Source organism: Natrix helvetica, assembly GCF_964273705.1.
Source record: "Natrix helvetica genome assembly, chromosome: Z".
In the NCBI taxonomy this organism is placed as follows: Eukaryota; Metazoa; Chordata; class Lepidosauria; order Squamata; family Natricidae; genus Natrix; species Natrix helvetica.
Window position 1 is genome coordinate 124,608,830 of NC_138554.1, and position 17,203 is coordinate 124,626,032.

Genomic DNA, 17,203 nt, shown 5'->3' on the forward strand with positions numbered 1-17,203 from the left:
GAGTCCCTCCCTGTGAGAGCGAATTGGTCGCAGGGATGTATGTGGTGGGATGCGATCCCGCAGGTAACTAGGTCCTGTGCCATGGAGCGCTTTGAAGATGGTAATCAACACCTTGAAACGCACCCGAAAAACCACAGGCAGCCAGTGCAGCTCGCGCAGGAGAGGTGTTATGTGGGAGTACCTAGTACTCCCCATGATAGCCCGCGCGGCCGCATTCTGAACTAGCCGTAGTCCTCGGGTGCATCTCAAGGGGAGCCCCATGTAGAGAGCATTGCAGTAGTCCAGACGGGACGTAACCAGCACATGAGTGACTGTGCGTAAGGCATCCCGATCCAATAGGGGGCGCAATTGGCGCACCAGGCGAACCTGGTGGAACGCCCCCCTTGCCACGGCTGCCACATGATCATCCATCGACAGCCGGGCATCTAGGAGGACGCCCAAATTGCGCGCCCATTCCACAGGGGGCAGTTGCTCTCCCCCTATGGCCAGTGATGGAATCCACTGGTTGAACCGAGGCGCCGGTAACCACAGCCACTCTGTCTTGGAGGGGTTGAGCCTGAGTCTGTTGTCCCCCATCCAGACCCGAACGACTTCCAAACACCGGGACATCATTTCGACAGCCTCGTTGGGGTGGTTTGGGGTGGAAATGTACAGCTGAGTGTCATCAGCGTACAGGTGGTATCCAACCCCAAAACCACGGATGATCTCACCCAGCGGCTTCACATATGTGTTGAACAGAAGGGGCGAGAGGACCGACCCCTGCGGCACCCCACAAGTGAGCGACCTCAGGGTCGACCTCTGCTCTCCTGCCAATACACATTGCATCCGGTCGGAGAGGTAGGAGCCGAACCACCGTAAAACGGTGCCCCTTACTCCCATCCCCTCCAGCCGGCGCAATAGGATACCATGGTCGATGGTATCAAAAGCCGCTGATAGATCTAATAGGACCAGGATAGAGGAGCAACCCCTATCTCTGGCCCTCCAGAGATCATCAACCAACGCAACCAAGGCCGTCTCCGTGCTGTGACCGGGTCGGAAACCGGACTGGCGCGGGTCTAGATAATCGGCTTCCTCCAGGTGCCGTGGGAACTGCTGTGCCACCACATTCTCTACAACCTTCGCTAAGAAGGGAAGGTTGGAGACAGGACGATAATTAGCTAGCTCCGTCGGGTCCAGGGAAGGCTTCTTGAGTAAGGGCCTCACCACCGCCTCTTTCAAGGCGGCCGGTAAGGACCCCTCGCCCAGTGAAGCATTCACTAGACCCAGGAGCCAGCCTCGTGTCACCTCCCAGGATGCCAGTACCAGCCAGGAGGGGCACGGGTCCAATAAACATGTAGTGGCTCGCAGCCGCCCATGTAACCTGTCCAAATCCTCGGGGGCAACAGAGTCAAACTCCTCCCAGTGTGGTCCCTCAAGACTCGCTTCTGACGACTCCTCTGGTCCACTGAAGGGGGCCCATCCACTCCGAATCTGAGCAATTTTGTCCTGCAGATATTCCCCAAACTCCTCTGCTCTGCCCTGTAAAGGGGCTTCCCGCGGCCTCTGTGATAAGAGGGAGCGGGTCACCCGAAACAGGGCAGCAGGGCGGTTATCGGCAGACACAATAAGAGCGGCACAATGTCTACGTTTGGCTGCTCTTAATGCCACAAGGTAGGTCCATGAATAGGCTCTTACCTGTGTTCGGTCAGATTCGGAGCGCGAGGACCTCCACCTGCTCTCTAGGCGTCTCCTGTGGCGTTTCATCACCCTTAGGTCCTCGGTAAACCAAGGAGCCAGGGTGGTTCGTTGACGCAGGAGAGGCCGCAAAGCGCAACCCGGTCCAAGGCTCCAGCAGCCGCCCTATTCCAGGCGGCCACTAGGTCCTCCGTCCGAGAGCGGGTCAGGGCTACAGGGAGTGGCCCAAGCTCCATCTGGAATCTATCCGGTTCTATCAGGCGCCTGGGGCGGAACCATCTTGGACAGTCTGGTTCCGCCTCCTCACGGCGGGGGGGTAGCGCCAGGGAAGTCGAGCCGAAGAGATGAGTGATCTGACCATGACAGGGGGGTAATAACCAAATCCCCTATTCCCAGATCACTCGTCCACTGCCCAGAGTCAAAAATAAGATCCAGCGTGTGGCCGCCCTTGTGTGTGGGGCCCTGAATTAATTGGGTCAGGTCCATGGCTGTCATGGAAGCCATGAACTCCCGAGCCACCTCGGACGCTTTCCCCGTCGACGGCAGGTTGAAATCCCCCATAACCAAAAGTTTGGGGGTCTCAACTGCCGTCTCTGAGATCAGCTCGAGGAGCTCGGGCAGGGCTGCTGATGCATAGCGAGGAGCCAAGTATACAATCAGCAAGCCCCACTGCCTCCCAAGCGACTCACACCCGGATATCTGTGGCACAGTGAACTCCCTCGGCTCCAGACTCTCCCGTATAACTACCGCCACCCCACCTCCCTTATCCAGGGCCCGGGACTGATGGAATGCACGGAAGCCCGGTGGGCACATTTCCACGAGGGGTAAACCACCCTCGTGGCCCAACCAGGTCTCCGTTATCCCTGTAAGGTCCAGCTCCCCCTCCGAGATCAACTCATTAATGAGGGGGGCCTTGTTGACAACGGACCTTGCATTGCAAAGCATCAGCCTCAGGCCCTGGCTCTGTAGGTCCTGGCCACCTAGACTGCGGGGGTTGGTACAAGCGACCGGGCGTGTCCAACGGCCACGGTCTCCCAACTGACTACGAGATCTTCTTCTATCCTCGCACCCACCCCTCCCCATGACCGTTGTAATAAAGCAACCCTCTATTGGAGTGTCATTCTCCCTCCCCCCCCACCCCCTGTTTGTTAAATGAGGTCAAAGCTCATTTAACAAACATCTCACTTAGCAACAGAAATTTTGGGCTCAATTGTGGTCATAAGTCAAGGACTACCTGTACTTGTCACAGCAACTGTCAAGCACAGGAAATCAGGAGTCCAGGCAGTTCAAATGAATATATAGGTTTATTGTATACTAAAACTCTCTGCAACTACTAACAGTCAAAGAAAGTTGGCAGAAGTTAAAAGTCAATGGAATTCAAGATGGGTTGGAATTAGATCACTTGTGGGCATGAAAGGATTTAAGACTGGTGACACATTTGACCCAAAGGTGGTATTCACTTACTTTCCCTTGTTGTTAGTTGCAAAGTCATGTCCAGCCAATTGTGACCCCCATGGACAATGTTCCTCCAGGCCTTCCTATCCTCTACCATCCTCTGGAGTCCATTTAAGCTCACTGCTTCAGTGACTCCATCCAGCCACCTCATTTTCTGTTGTCCCCTTCTTCTTTCACCCTCAATCGTTCCCAGCATCAGGCTCTTCTCCAGTGAGTCCGTCCTTCTCATTAGGTGGTCAAAGTACTTGAGTTTCATCTTCAGGATCTGGCCTTCTAAATAGCAGACAGGGTTGATCTCTTCTAGAACTGACTTGTTTGATTGCCTTGCTGTCCAAGGGACTTGTAGAAGTCTTCTCCAACACCATAGTTCAAAGGTCTCAATTCTTTGGCGTTCAGTCTTTCTTATGGTCCAACCTTCACAGTCATATATTGCACCTGGGAAAACCATAGCCTTGACTATATGCACTTTTGTGGTCAGGGTGATGTCTCTACTTTTTAGTATGCTAAATGTTGTCCATAGCTTTCCTCCCCAGGAGCAAGCATCTTTTAATTTCTTGATTTTCCCTACCAGTTTGGCTATGTGGGGCATGTGTATCCATGCATACACTCAGCATTTCATGCATGCTCTTTGATCGCTCATGCTCTTTGATCGTACATGTGGCTTGCACACATGCACACAGTTTGAAAACGTGCCTTAGTAGGATGTCATAAAAAATCATGGCCCAGGCAGAGGAGGAGCCAATGTCACAATGAGATGATGTGTGATCTCAATGCTCTGAGATCGCCGCTGATACTTTTGACACTGGGTGGTCCAAACGGACCTAAACTGTCCCGCAGAGATAGTGAACAGGAAGAATACGTCCTGCTGATCTCAGGACATTGCAAAGTCCCTGATCGATCCAGGAGAAGTTCTTCTAGTTGGTGACAAAAGCACAGCCCCTAGGCTGATGAAGTTGGGGTGGCTCCAAAACAGAAGGATATGGAAAGAGAAAGTGTTTTCAGCTGGTGAGGAACTGTTACCGTTTTAAAAGATACTGCCTATAAAAAACTTAGTTAATTTAAATTTGAGAACAGAAGAATTAAGTGGCGGAATTAAGCTTTGAATGGTTTTGGACAGTGGGTTATTTTACTTTTTAAATGCTATTTTCATGGATGGAATTTATGCAAGCCTTTTAAAATGAATGGATTAAGTTTTCTTCTTCTATCTTTTTTTAAATTATTTTTTTGCAACCTATGGACTAAAATTCTCCTTCTTCATTACTGTGTGTGTTTTTCCCTTTTTCTTCTCAATTTCATTCAAGACTTTTGAGTTTTTAAAAACTTGGAATAAAAAAGGATTTGGACAGGTTGCAGGGCGACTGCGAGCCACCACATGTTTATTGGACCCGTGTCCCTCCTGGCTTGTGCTGGCATCCTGGGAGGTCACACGAGGCTGGCTATTGGGACTTGTGAATGCTTCATTGAGTGAGGGGTTCCTGCCAGCCGCCTTGAAAGAGGCGGTTGTGAGGCCCTTGCTCAAGAAGCCTTCCCTGGACCCGATGGAGCTAGCAAATTATCGTCCTGTCTCCAACCTTCCTTTTTTAATGAAGGTTGTAGAGAGTGTGGTGGCTCAGCAGTTCCCACGTCACCTGGAGGAATCTGATTATCTAGACCCGCGCCAGTCCGGCTTCCGGCCCGGGCATAGCAGAGGTCATCCCTGAGGCTGCTCACTTGTGGGGTGCCGCAGGGGTCGGTCCTCTCACCTCTCCTGTTCAACACATACATAAAGCCGCTGGGCGAGATCATCCGTGGTTTTGGGGTGGGATACAGCTGTACATTTCCACCCCAAACCACCCCAACGAGGCCATCGAAGTGATGTCCCGGTGTTTGGAAGCCGTACGGGTCTGGATGGGAGACAACAGACTCAGACTCAACCCATCCAAGACGGAGTGGCTGTGGCTACCGGCCTCCTGGTTCACCCAGTGTATTCCATCGCTGGCCATTGGGGGCGAGCAACTGGCCCCCGTGGAGTGGGCACGCAATTTGGGCGTCCTCCTAGACGCCCGGCTGTCTATGGATGACCATGTGGCAGCCGTGGCGAGGGGGGCGTTCCACCAGGTTCGCCTGGTGCGCCAATTGCGCCCTCTATTGGACCGGGATGCCCTCCGCACAGTCACTCACATGCTGGTGACGTCCCGCCTGGACTACTGTAATGCTCTCTACATGGGGCTCCCCTTGAGATGCACCCGGAGACTGCAACTGGTCCAGAATGCGGCCGCGCGGGCAATCATGGGGAGAACGAGGTTCTCCCATATAACACCTCTCCTGCGGGAGCTGCACTGGCTCCCTGTGGTCTACCAGGTGCGCTTCAAGGTGTTAGTTACCATCTTCAAAGCTCTCCATGGCACAGGACCTAGCTATCTGCGGGATCGCATCCTGCCCCATACATCCCTGCGACCAATTCGCTCTCACAGAGAGGGACTCCTCCGGGTGCCGTCCACCAGGCAGTGTCAGAGGGCGGCGCCCAGGAGTAGGGCCTTCTCTGTGATGGGCCCAGCCCTCTGGAATGACCTCCCCCCAGATATCAGGACAACGACCGATCTCCGCTCCTTCCGCACGAAACTCAAGACCCACCTGTTCCAACTAGCCGGCCTGGCTTAACTAGAACCTTCTAACCTCCCTGGCAATTTTAATATTTTAATATTTTAAACGTAAATTTTGGGGGTTTTAAATTGTCTTAACTGTTTTAATTTATTGCTATTTATTTTAACCTAGTGGCTCTCACTGTATTTGACTGTTAAACATTGATGTCACCTCCTCCATGCCACACTTGTATTTTTGATTTAATTGTACGTCGCCCCGAGTCCCTTTGCAGAGAGGGGGCGACTGATAAATCGAAACAAATAACAAATAATAAATAAAAGATACAAAGGGCAACAAAGAAAATTGTAGCAACAGAGGGAAAGACGACACTGCTACTTGGAGGCTGGAGGTTTGTGTATTGGAAACAAAACACTTTTACTTTCCTCACTGATTATTCTGGCTTGGCAGTTCAAGATCTCACTGTTTTGTCTATAGAGAGTGACAAGAAGAAAAGCATGTTCCTTTGAAGTATATCTTTAACCAGAGAAAAGTGAAAATAAGACCTTATTGTGAATTTATGCTTGATCTTGTAAAAACCTTCCAAGCCAAAGTAGCAGTGTTTGTCAGCTGGAGATAATGGCACAATCTCAACAACAGAAAGAAACTTTAAGTTTGCAAAAGATATTGTTAGAAATTCAGAAGTTATCAAACACATTTGAGAGGACAGAGAAGACGTTGGAAAATCTAGAGCATCTAAGTAAAATATGATGAAGTTGGAGATGTTTATCAAGTGGAAAAAGTGGAGGTTAGAGTCCTAAAAACCGAAGATAAAAATGACCACAAAGAAATTAAATCCGCTGATATCTATGGTGATTGGTTTGTGTCTGGAAATGGAAAAAGTGGAATAAGGAAAGAGAAATTAAATGGACGGGAACTCTACCCCAGATGGCAAGATACAGAAGAAGAAAAAATAAAAGAATTTATGGAGTTAAAGAGACAAAATTTATTAGCAACATCTTTGAAAACACCACTGACAATTAAAGATAAGCTGATCAAGGAAACAGAAGAAGGGCATCAAAATTAGATGAGAGACTTAATAAGCAATGAGTTGCAAATAGGAGTCCATACACATTTGATTAAGGAGATGATTAGAGGACTGATACCACAAATGGCAGAAGACATAAGATTGTTTTGCTACTGGAAAGATACATGTTGATAGATGAAAGTGTATAATCTAAAACTGGTTAAACGTAGTGAAATTTAGTGACAATAGATATATTTAAATAAATAATTGATAATGATAATAATGTATACATATGTATTGCTAAGATAAATAATTGGATATGAATATTGAATGGTACCTATGAAAGGAAGATTCGATTTTTTTTGGTTATATATAAAGGTTAATAAAAAAGAACTAAGTTAAATTTAATTAAGTTTTGATTATTGGGTGAAAATGTTATGATAAAGGATACAGTCAAACAAAGGAGGGATAATGATAACAACGTATTTATATATATGCAAGGGTACAACATAAGGAAAGTGGATGTAAATTGTAAACAGTGATTTGGAAGGGAGGATTAGAAATTTTTATTACTAAATATTATGGATGTTTAGCCAGAATAGGCCATAAGGATTCAGTGTTATTGGAGGATATTAGAAATAGCAAATGAAATGCCAGTATGTGGTTATGTTTTAAATCTTGGTATATTTTATGATGAAGGGCGTTTAAACAATTATAGTCAAATGAAAGTGAAGGTATGATGATGGTAATATGTATAAATATATCTGAGTTAAAATACTTGAGTTAATATGAATTATGGTTGATGACTGTGGAAGAGATGCATGAAAGTCTTTTGTAAAAAACTGATACACTTTCTACAGTATGTAAAGAAGGAGGATTCTTTGTGTTGTGTCTGTTTTGAAAATAAAAAATAAATATATATATATATATATAAAAATCACAGCCCACCCACAATTTCCACCACTGGTTTGCGTGAACTGGTCCGAACTGGCTGAATACTACCTCTGATTTAACCCCCCTCCTTCGGGCTCAGCCATCTCATCTCTTACGGCAGCACTGCTCACCTAGTCTCCATGCTGCTCCATGCAGAACTTCATCTTGATGCGGAAGATAAGATTGTTTTTTTTTATAAGGAGTTTTCATTTCAGGAGAGATATAAAGTAGAGGCAACCTGCCACGTTGACACAAGGTTACTCATTTGAAAAATCTGCTAAATGGTCCAGATTATTCTTGCACCTGGCTTCCAGTTCCCCCCTCCTCTACCCGCCCCACATTAGGGAGACATTTTATGGAATGGAAATTTAGATTTCTGGTCAGGTCTAACTCAGGCAGCAGAGAAGTGCAAAGAGAACAACACCCAGAACTTGGTTTCAACAATCAATGCTAAATAATAAAAAATTAAAAGGAAGAAGCACTTCTGTCAATAGTGCCCCTGTAACAAAGGGAATACTCATTTTATATTGATTAGCTCTTGTTAAATAATGTATTTCTTCTTCACAAGTGAGGAGACTTTTGCCCAGTTGTTTATTGCAAGTCAGCCCAAATCAGAATAGCTCTAAGTAGGCAGGGAAATCAATACCATAGTTGTAAATACGCTTGCAAATCCAATCCCATTGCTTACCATCAAGTGGATTGCAGCTCCATTAAGCCAGGAGAGTGTGAAATTCAGTAGCTTGCTACATTCTTCAGCTCCCTTCCAGAAAACAAAAGCAATCTTGAGATGTTAAATAGAAACTTGCTGAAATAATAACTCTCCTATTATATTTCCTCTTTTGGGGCTCTTTTCAGAAGCCAGAGGACTTTAGCAGAAGAGATACCAGCCTAGTCCAGACAAGATACACACCCACAGTACTAGTTCTAATTTTGTTATAAGGTTACATGAACAGAATTTTGCAAGTCTGAAAGTACATTTGTCCCCCATTACCTTTACAATCCAAGAAATGTCCTCATAACTTCTATGGGTTCAGCTGCCTGTTATCTGCCTGTTGTTTAATAAGCAATTCTTTCTCCTATCACCAAGACCATTCCCACATAAGAGACATAGTGATTAAGTGGCTCAATGATGCTGGAAAAGGTCTGCACTCCAGTGGTTCGAGCCCTAGTATTGCCTGATGGAATGAGCTCCCGTCACCTGCCTCAGTTTCTGCCCACTCAGCAGTTCAAAAGTATGTTACTTGCAAGTAGATAAATAGGTACCACTTCAGTAGGAAAAATAGTGGTTTAAGTGGCAGTATGAATTCAACTGGTACTGGACTTGTCCGAATGTGATGCCTGAATGTTAGGTAACATTATTGGTGGTTGAAAAAGCCCAGTATGATTTTTAGCCCATAGTGGGCTTTTCCAACCAACCAATATCATCTAACGTTCAGGTGTCACATTCGGACAATGCTAAAACAAGAAAACTTTGGGCAAAAATAGAAGGCTAGAAAAGATAATAGCGAAACATGTAGACTTTAAACCTGAACTGTTTTTATTAAGGATGATATCAGAAAACTGTGATAAGAGAAGTATGTATTTAGTATTACATGTTTAAACAGCAGTGAGGATTATTTTCACACAATATTGGAAAGATGAAGAAATACCTCAAGATGAAGAGATCATTAAGGAGATATTAGACTGTGCAGAACTGGACAGACTTACATTGAAAATCAAACCGAAAGAAGAATGTTATCAAAGTTGAAATTTATTTTACCAGTGATTGGAAAAAAGGGGTGAGATTAAGAATGGCATTTGTATTGTTAAGCAAGTAAAATACCCAGAATGTGATTAATAGAAAATGAATAAAATTTATTAAAAAAAGAAAAGAAGAGCCCAGTATGATGTTGCAGAATTCCATCAAGTCTTATGAGTGTGTGGAGCTCCTTTTAGTGCACTCTGGATAGTGCAAAAACATAAACAGAATGGACTGGCAATCGTTGGCAGCCAAACAACTATTATAGTCTCTTGGCTAATGTAACATCAACATATGCTAAATAAATAAATTTCCACATATTAGTACAAAATGGGAAGGAGGTTAAAAGAAAAAGTGAAAATGATAGTTGTGTGATTAAAGCCCTGCCTCTTTTATGAGCAGGATTTTGATTGCATTGGTTTCTGCCATCATCTTGAGTAACTCTTAAAGACTGTCCTGGAGTCTAGGTATCCACCTCTAGATTTGAAGTGGATATCTAAACTCCAGGAATCTTCTCTTATGTACTGGAACTGGACAGATCCTTTAAGAACATGTTTTATCCCAGTGGCCCCAAACCGTTGAGCCATAGTGACCAATTCCATGGAGAGAGGTTTTTCCCCAGACTGGAGGGGGTGAGGTTTCGTATGCTGCCTGCAACCCATTGATGGGGCTTCGCTTATCTGTCATGCTATGGCCTGGTGCTGGTCTAGGAACCAGGGCAGGGGTGGGTTCCGGCAGGCACTACTGCCGGTACACTCGTTGTGTGCTTGATGTGCACTGTGTGTGCATGCACAGTGCAATTAAAATTGTTCTGCATGTACAGAACTGAAAAACAAGATGGTGGCACCACCGCCACCACTTGGGGAACCAGTTCGGGGGAATGGCAGGCCTGGGTTGCTGCCGGTTCCAGTGACCCAGGCCACCGAACCACTACCAGTTCAGCTGAACCTGGCCAAACCAGTAGGAACCCACCACTGGACCAGGGGTTGGGGACTGATGTTCTACCCCAGAAAAAAGAAAGCTATAGAATATTCACATTGCAAGACTGTTCTTTTTCAGAGCAAGAACAAACAAGAACATGATCAGGAATGTTATTATGGACAATAACCCACTCTTCTCTATAGATCAGTGGTTCTCAACCTGTGGGTCGTGACCCCTTTTGGGGTTTAACAACCCTTTCACAGGGGTCGCCTAAGACCATCGGAAAATTGCAAAATTACAGTTATGAAGTAGCAATGAAAATAATTTTATGGTTGGGGGTCACCACAACATGAGGAATTGTATTAAAGGGTCGCGGCATTGGGAAGATTGAGAACCACTGCTATAGATGAATTGGTCTGCAAGGAAGCCCTGCTTGAATATTGCCTTTCCCTTACTTTGGTAAGTGGATCCCAGCAGATCTTTCTTGAAGGATTCGTTTTTTCCTTTTGATCGTATAAAGTCTTCCAAAAACTAGGAGTGAGTCAAGGGTGGAAAGAAGTTGGTTTCTTCTTCTTTTAGACTAAATTGAAGTGAAATACAGAGAACATGATTACCCTTCAGTAGATAATTTAATCCTTTTTCCCTCCTGTCACATGGAATATTTTCATGTAGTAATGCATTCTGGGGACTGCATTGCACTGCAGAACTAAGCATGCAGTTCTGAGCCTTAATACTCCTCAGCATTTCTGAAGCATTTCATTATTCATAAAGGAGTCGCAAGCTTTAGTCTGATTCAGTGTTGGGATTCAAATAATTTAACAACCGGTTCTCTCCCATAATGACCAGCTGCGTAGGCATGGCTTGGTGGTCATGTGACTGAATGGGTGTGGCAACTTGACATCACTCACGTTGATTGGCGCTTCGCCTTAGCTGTTACAATGTAATAAGGGTTAATCAGAAAGGCAGCTTGTGTAAGCAGGGCAATAAAGATTAGGCTAGAAACAACACCAGAATGTTTCCTTCCCGCCTTCCTTACAGGATTAGCCCTGTAAAGTGAAAAAAACCCAAAATGAGGTTTCTTCCAACAACTGGTTCTCTGAACTGCTTAGAAAGTTACCAACTGGTTCTCCAGAATAGGTGCGAACTGGCTGAATCCCACCACTGGTCTGATTGAACAATGTACATCCATCAGGGCTGTTTCTTTGCAAATTGTGGGGTGGGGGAGGAGTGAGAAATGACTTTCTCTTTTGCCTTTTGGAGAATTGGAGTCTTTCTGCCTAATTACATAACTTGCACTGTTTTGAAACATCTGAGCAATTGATAGAGATGACTAAGCCATTATTTTTAAATGTTTTTTTCCTATTACTGATCTCTGTCTCTTTTGTCTCTGATCCCTTTCTCTTCTTCTCTTTTGAGTCTTGATAGGTTTCCCAAGAAACACAAAGAATTTCCATGGTGCAACTGGGAAGGCAGTTTGCATAGCACAGGGCTATCGGGGCTGTGAGAGCAGTTTGATGTACTGGTTAAAGTATCAGGCATGAAACTCGGAGATTGTGAGTTCTAGCTCCATGTTAGGTACAAAGCCATCTGGGTGCTTTCGGTCAGTCACTTTCTCTCTGTCCTAGGAAGGAGACAATGGCAAACCCCTTGCAAAGAAAACTGCAAGGACTTATAATAAATAAATAAATAAATAAATAAATAAATAAATAAATAAATAAATAAATAAATAAATAAATAAATAAATAAATAAATAAATAAATAAATAAATAAATAAATAAATAAATAAATAAATAAATAAATAAATAAATAAATAAATAAATAAATAAACAAACAAACAAACAAACAAACAAACAAATAATAATAATAATAATAATAATAATAATAATAATAATAATAATAATCACAGACTGATTATAAATAGCGGCACAATTCAGTAGCACAAATGATCCACTGGAATTTGTGCAAAAATTATAATATTAAAACACAAACTGGTGGGAACATAAGCCTGAAAAAGTCACCAAAAATCAGATGGTCAAAATCCTGTGGGATTTTCGTATACAGACAAAATACTGGCGCATAACATGCCAGAAATCACACTGGTTGAGAAAAATAAGGTTACAATCATAGACATTGCAATACCAGGTGATAGCAGGGTCGACAAGAAGGAACATGAAAAAATCGCGAAATACCTGGACTTAAAAATTGAAATTCAATGATTATGGCACAAACCAGCAGTGGTAATTCCAGTGGTAATCAGCACACTGGGTGCTATTCCAAAAGCACTGGAATTACATTTAAAGCAGTTAAAACTTGACAAAATCACCATCAGTCAAATGCAAAGGGCTGCACTGCTTGGATCTGCACGTATATTATGTATTGTAATCAATGCCAAATCTGGCGAAACAACTGGCCGCTGTGATACAATCGTATAATAATAATAATAATAATAATAATAATAATAATAATAATAATAATAATAATAACAACAACAACAACAACAGCAGCAGCAGCAGCAACAACAATAACAATAATAACAACAACAACAACAACAACAACAACAACAACAATAAATACCCCTGGGATGAAAAAGAATATGTTTTCCCTTTCTTCTGCATGACATTCTTCAGGTTTTTGAGTTAACTGGAGACAAGCTGATTTGGACATTATGGACCGAAAAACCAGGAAACTAATGACAATGCACCAGAAGTTTACATCCACGTGGTGATATTGATAGACTATACCTACCCCGAAAATCAGGTGGCAGAGGATTATTACAAGTGAAGCAAATAGTTGAAGAAGAAAAACATGCACTGGCTGATTATTTAAAAGAAAGTCAAGAACATCTATTAATCGAAGTAAAGAACAAAAATCTATTGAAGGCTCAACAGACGAAACAAGAATACAGAAAAGATATGATAAAATTAAGAATGGAGAGTTGGCAGAACAAAGCATTGCATGGCCAATTTCTGGAAAAAATAAAAGATAAAGTGGACAGTGAAAAAACTTGGCTATGGTTAACAACAGGTACATTGAAGAAAGAAACAGAGTCACTAATCCTGGCTGCGCAAGCTATCTGCACAAATGCCATTAAGGCCAAAATCGAAAAATCCTCTGATGATGCCAAATGCAGACTCTGTAAAGAAGTTGATGAAACTGTTGACCACATACTCAGCTGCTGTAAAAAAAATCGCACATACTGATTATAAATTGCAGCACAATTCAATAGCACAAATGATCCACTGGAATTTGTACAAAAATTATAATATTAAAACAACAACAAACTGGTGGGAACATAAGCCTGAAAAAGTCACCGAAAATCAGATGGTCAAGATCCTATGAGATTTTTGTATACAAACGGACAAAATACTGGTGCATAACACACCAGACATCACGCCGGTAGAGAAAAATAAGGTTACAATCATAGACATCGCAATACCAGGTGATAGCAGGGTCGACGAGAAGGAACATGAAAAAATCGCGAAATACCAGGACTTAAAAATTGAAATTCAACGATTATGGCACAAACCAGCAGTGGTAATTCCAGTGGTAATCGGCACACTGGGAGCTGTTCCAAAAGCACTGGAATTACATTTAAAACAGTTAAAACTTGACAAAATCACCATCAGTCAAATGCAAAAAGCTGCACTGCTTGGATCTGCACGTATATTACGAAAATATGTTACGACGTCCTAGGCCCCTGGGTGGGGGCCGACTAGTAATCAATGCCAAATCCGGCGAAACAACTGGCCGCTGTGATACAATTCTGTTGATGCAACAACAACAACAACAACAACAACAACAACAACAACAACAACAATAATAATAATAATAATAATAATAATAATAATAATAATAATAATAATAATAATAAATCAGGGCTGCACTCCAAGCATCCAGACAACCACAAAGGGGAAATGTGGGGTTAGAGTATCTCATTGCTGCAACCTAGTGGAGGTTGAGATTTTGGCAGCCCAGATCTGGGAATCCTAACCAAGCATTTGTGGTTTGGCTTTGCTGGATTCTCGGCACAGATTGCTTCCTCTAGAATCTGGCCTCGTCTTTCCAAATGTATGGGTTGCAAAAACATAATTCCACTCTCAAACCTCGAGAACAAATAAACAAACCATTGTACAGGACTGCAGACTAGCAATTGGCTTTCGTTCTTGTTCAAGTTGACTTTGCGTTTTTATGTCCTATTGTATTTACTTATTTTTATTTATTTATTTTATTTATTTATTTGTCAACAAGTATAAGGAAACCAGTATGAGAACACATGAAAAAAATAGTAGATATAAAGGGATATAAATAAGCAAAACATAGCCATAAACACATAAAAAGAGTACATATAAATGGGGACAGTAGGACAGAGATAGTAGGCATGCCATGCGCTTATGCATGCCCCCTTAGGGACCTCTTAAAAATGCGTAACATCCACAGTAGACAGCTTAAGGTAAAAGATATGGGGGGTTAGAGGAACTAACAACAGGTAGGGTAGGGTGATCCACACATTTACTACTATATTGCTGAAATCGTTTTTCCTACAATCAAGATTAGAACGGATTACATTTAGTTTATATTTAGACTGGATGCCCATTCCAGACTCATGTGGTCGCCATTTGTGACATTCCCAGCCAACTTCTTAAAAGGAAAGCCAATGGATGAAGTCAGATTCGCTTAATGATAGCATGATTCACTTAAGTCCTGCTCCCTTAACAACAGTGGCAGAAATGTCATAAAATTGTGTGCAACTCATTTAGCAGCTGCCTTGCTTAGCCAGACAAATTTTGTTGTCAATTGTGGTTATAAGCTGAGGACTATATGTGATTTTTTTTTTGGTCCAATTTTCCCATCATGTATTAAAATTCAGGCTTTGCCCAAATCTACAGCACAGCCCTAATCCAATCCTCCCAGTCCTTCTACTCATCAGTCTCTGTTTTATAAGAGATTAGTAGAGATTAGTACATTCATAGACAATTAAGACATGAATAATAAATATGTTTGTATGGATCAGCTTGACTTATCACAATACAGCACCACAAATACAGCACCACAAAAGAAACCAGGAAAGCTTTTTTTTTTAATGTCCTGTGGATAACTGAAAACTATGTCAAGTCAAAATAACAATTTCAGACACCTTCCATCTATTTCCAGCAATGGAAGGATATTGGTTTCAGCAGACTGCTGGGGTGGCTTGAATACATCTAAGCTCTGGTATGGCAGGCGTGTTTATGATAGCATTATCAGCTAGGCTTTTCCCGATATCACTGACCAGTAAGCGGATGCAAAGCTAAGCTTTCAGGCTCCAAGTTCCACAGTTGATAAATGACTTTGCTATTTGATTTCTAAACACAGTTGCTGCCATGCTGGATAAATTCCTCCTTTCAAAGAGGTGACAGTACTGGCAGTGTAATCTTGTCTAAACAAGGTTACGGTTTGGAGTATTTCATCTTCTGACATCATAGGGCACCTTCCCCACACCTCTGTTTGGCCCCATCATTATAGTGATAAATGTTGGAAGGATGGATAAGTTGAAGGAAAGTAGGAATGTGTTTTGCAAACATGAAAAGCAATCTATCATTTTTCTTTAAAAAAAAGTAATAATAGGTGGAAATGAATAGGAATATTCTTATTCTTAAGCTATGAAGTATTTACCTTATGGTACGGCGTCTAAGAAAACCATAAAATTAGACCTCAAACACACTTTCTGAAAAAGGCAACTGGACCTCAAATTCCTCCTCCTCTTCCTCTTCTTCTTTCTCCTCCTCCTCCTCTTCCTCCTCCTATGGAGCCTATGGAGATTCTCAGTCATCAAGTCATGGTTGTACCAAAGGTGCTTTTTCAAGAGGCAACTGGATTGTCTGGAATTCCAGAAAGTCCAGTTGCCTCTTGAAAAAGCACCTCTGGGACTTCTTATCCAAGAAGCTTCCTGGAGGAAAAGTGAAACATTTGAAAGGAAAACAAACAATACACAAGAAATTCTATTTGCCTTTTAGAAAAAGCACCTTTGAACAGCCATGACTTGCATGATTGAGAATCTACATGGACATAGAGCTATAGAGTATCACTCTGAAAAATAGTGGGAAATTATAATAGTTGACAACTTGATATCTCAGGGTTGGTCAGCATTCATCAGAATGTTTTTTTCCCCCTTAAGATTTATTTATTTATTTATTTATTTAATTTGACTTCTTAGTCGCCCCCTCTCCCCCCAGGGACTCGGGGCGACGTACAACAGCAACATCATAACAATATAATCCAATAGGGTTTGTATTCAGCTTTAACATGGGAAGTTCAGAGCAGTATCCATGCTTTGAATGGGGAGCATTAAACTTAATACATGTTGTTTACATGGCAGGGTTGCTGGAAATTCAAGGGAATCTGTAGCAATCAGAATAAACTATTCTGGGTGACAGGACCTATAATCTACCTTGGAATAGAATAGGTTCATATATTTCTCTGGTATAGAAGGTTGTCCAGTGCAGGTCAAGAATCCAAGATGGCACAGTGGTTACAGTACAGTACTGCAGGCTACTGTTGACTGTTAGCTGCAGTTCAGCAGTTCAAATCTCACCAGGCTCAAGGTTGACTCAGCTTTCCATCCCTCCAAGGTGGGTAAAATGAGGACCCAGATTTTTGGGGACAATACACTGACTCTGTAAACTGCTTAGAGAGGGCTGTAAAGAGCTGTGAAGCGGTATATAAGCCTACGTGCTATTGCTATCTTCATAACTGCATTTTGCTTTGAACATCTATCAATCTACATGGCTATTTCAGTGGAATTGATGGATGAATTCAGAAGAAAGAAAAAACTTTATTGTTTGGGATAAGGAACTACATTAGTCCTCGACTTACAACTACAATTTAGCACAATTTCCCATTACTAAGTGAGACAGTTG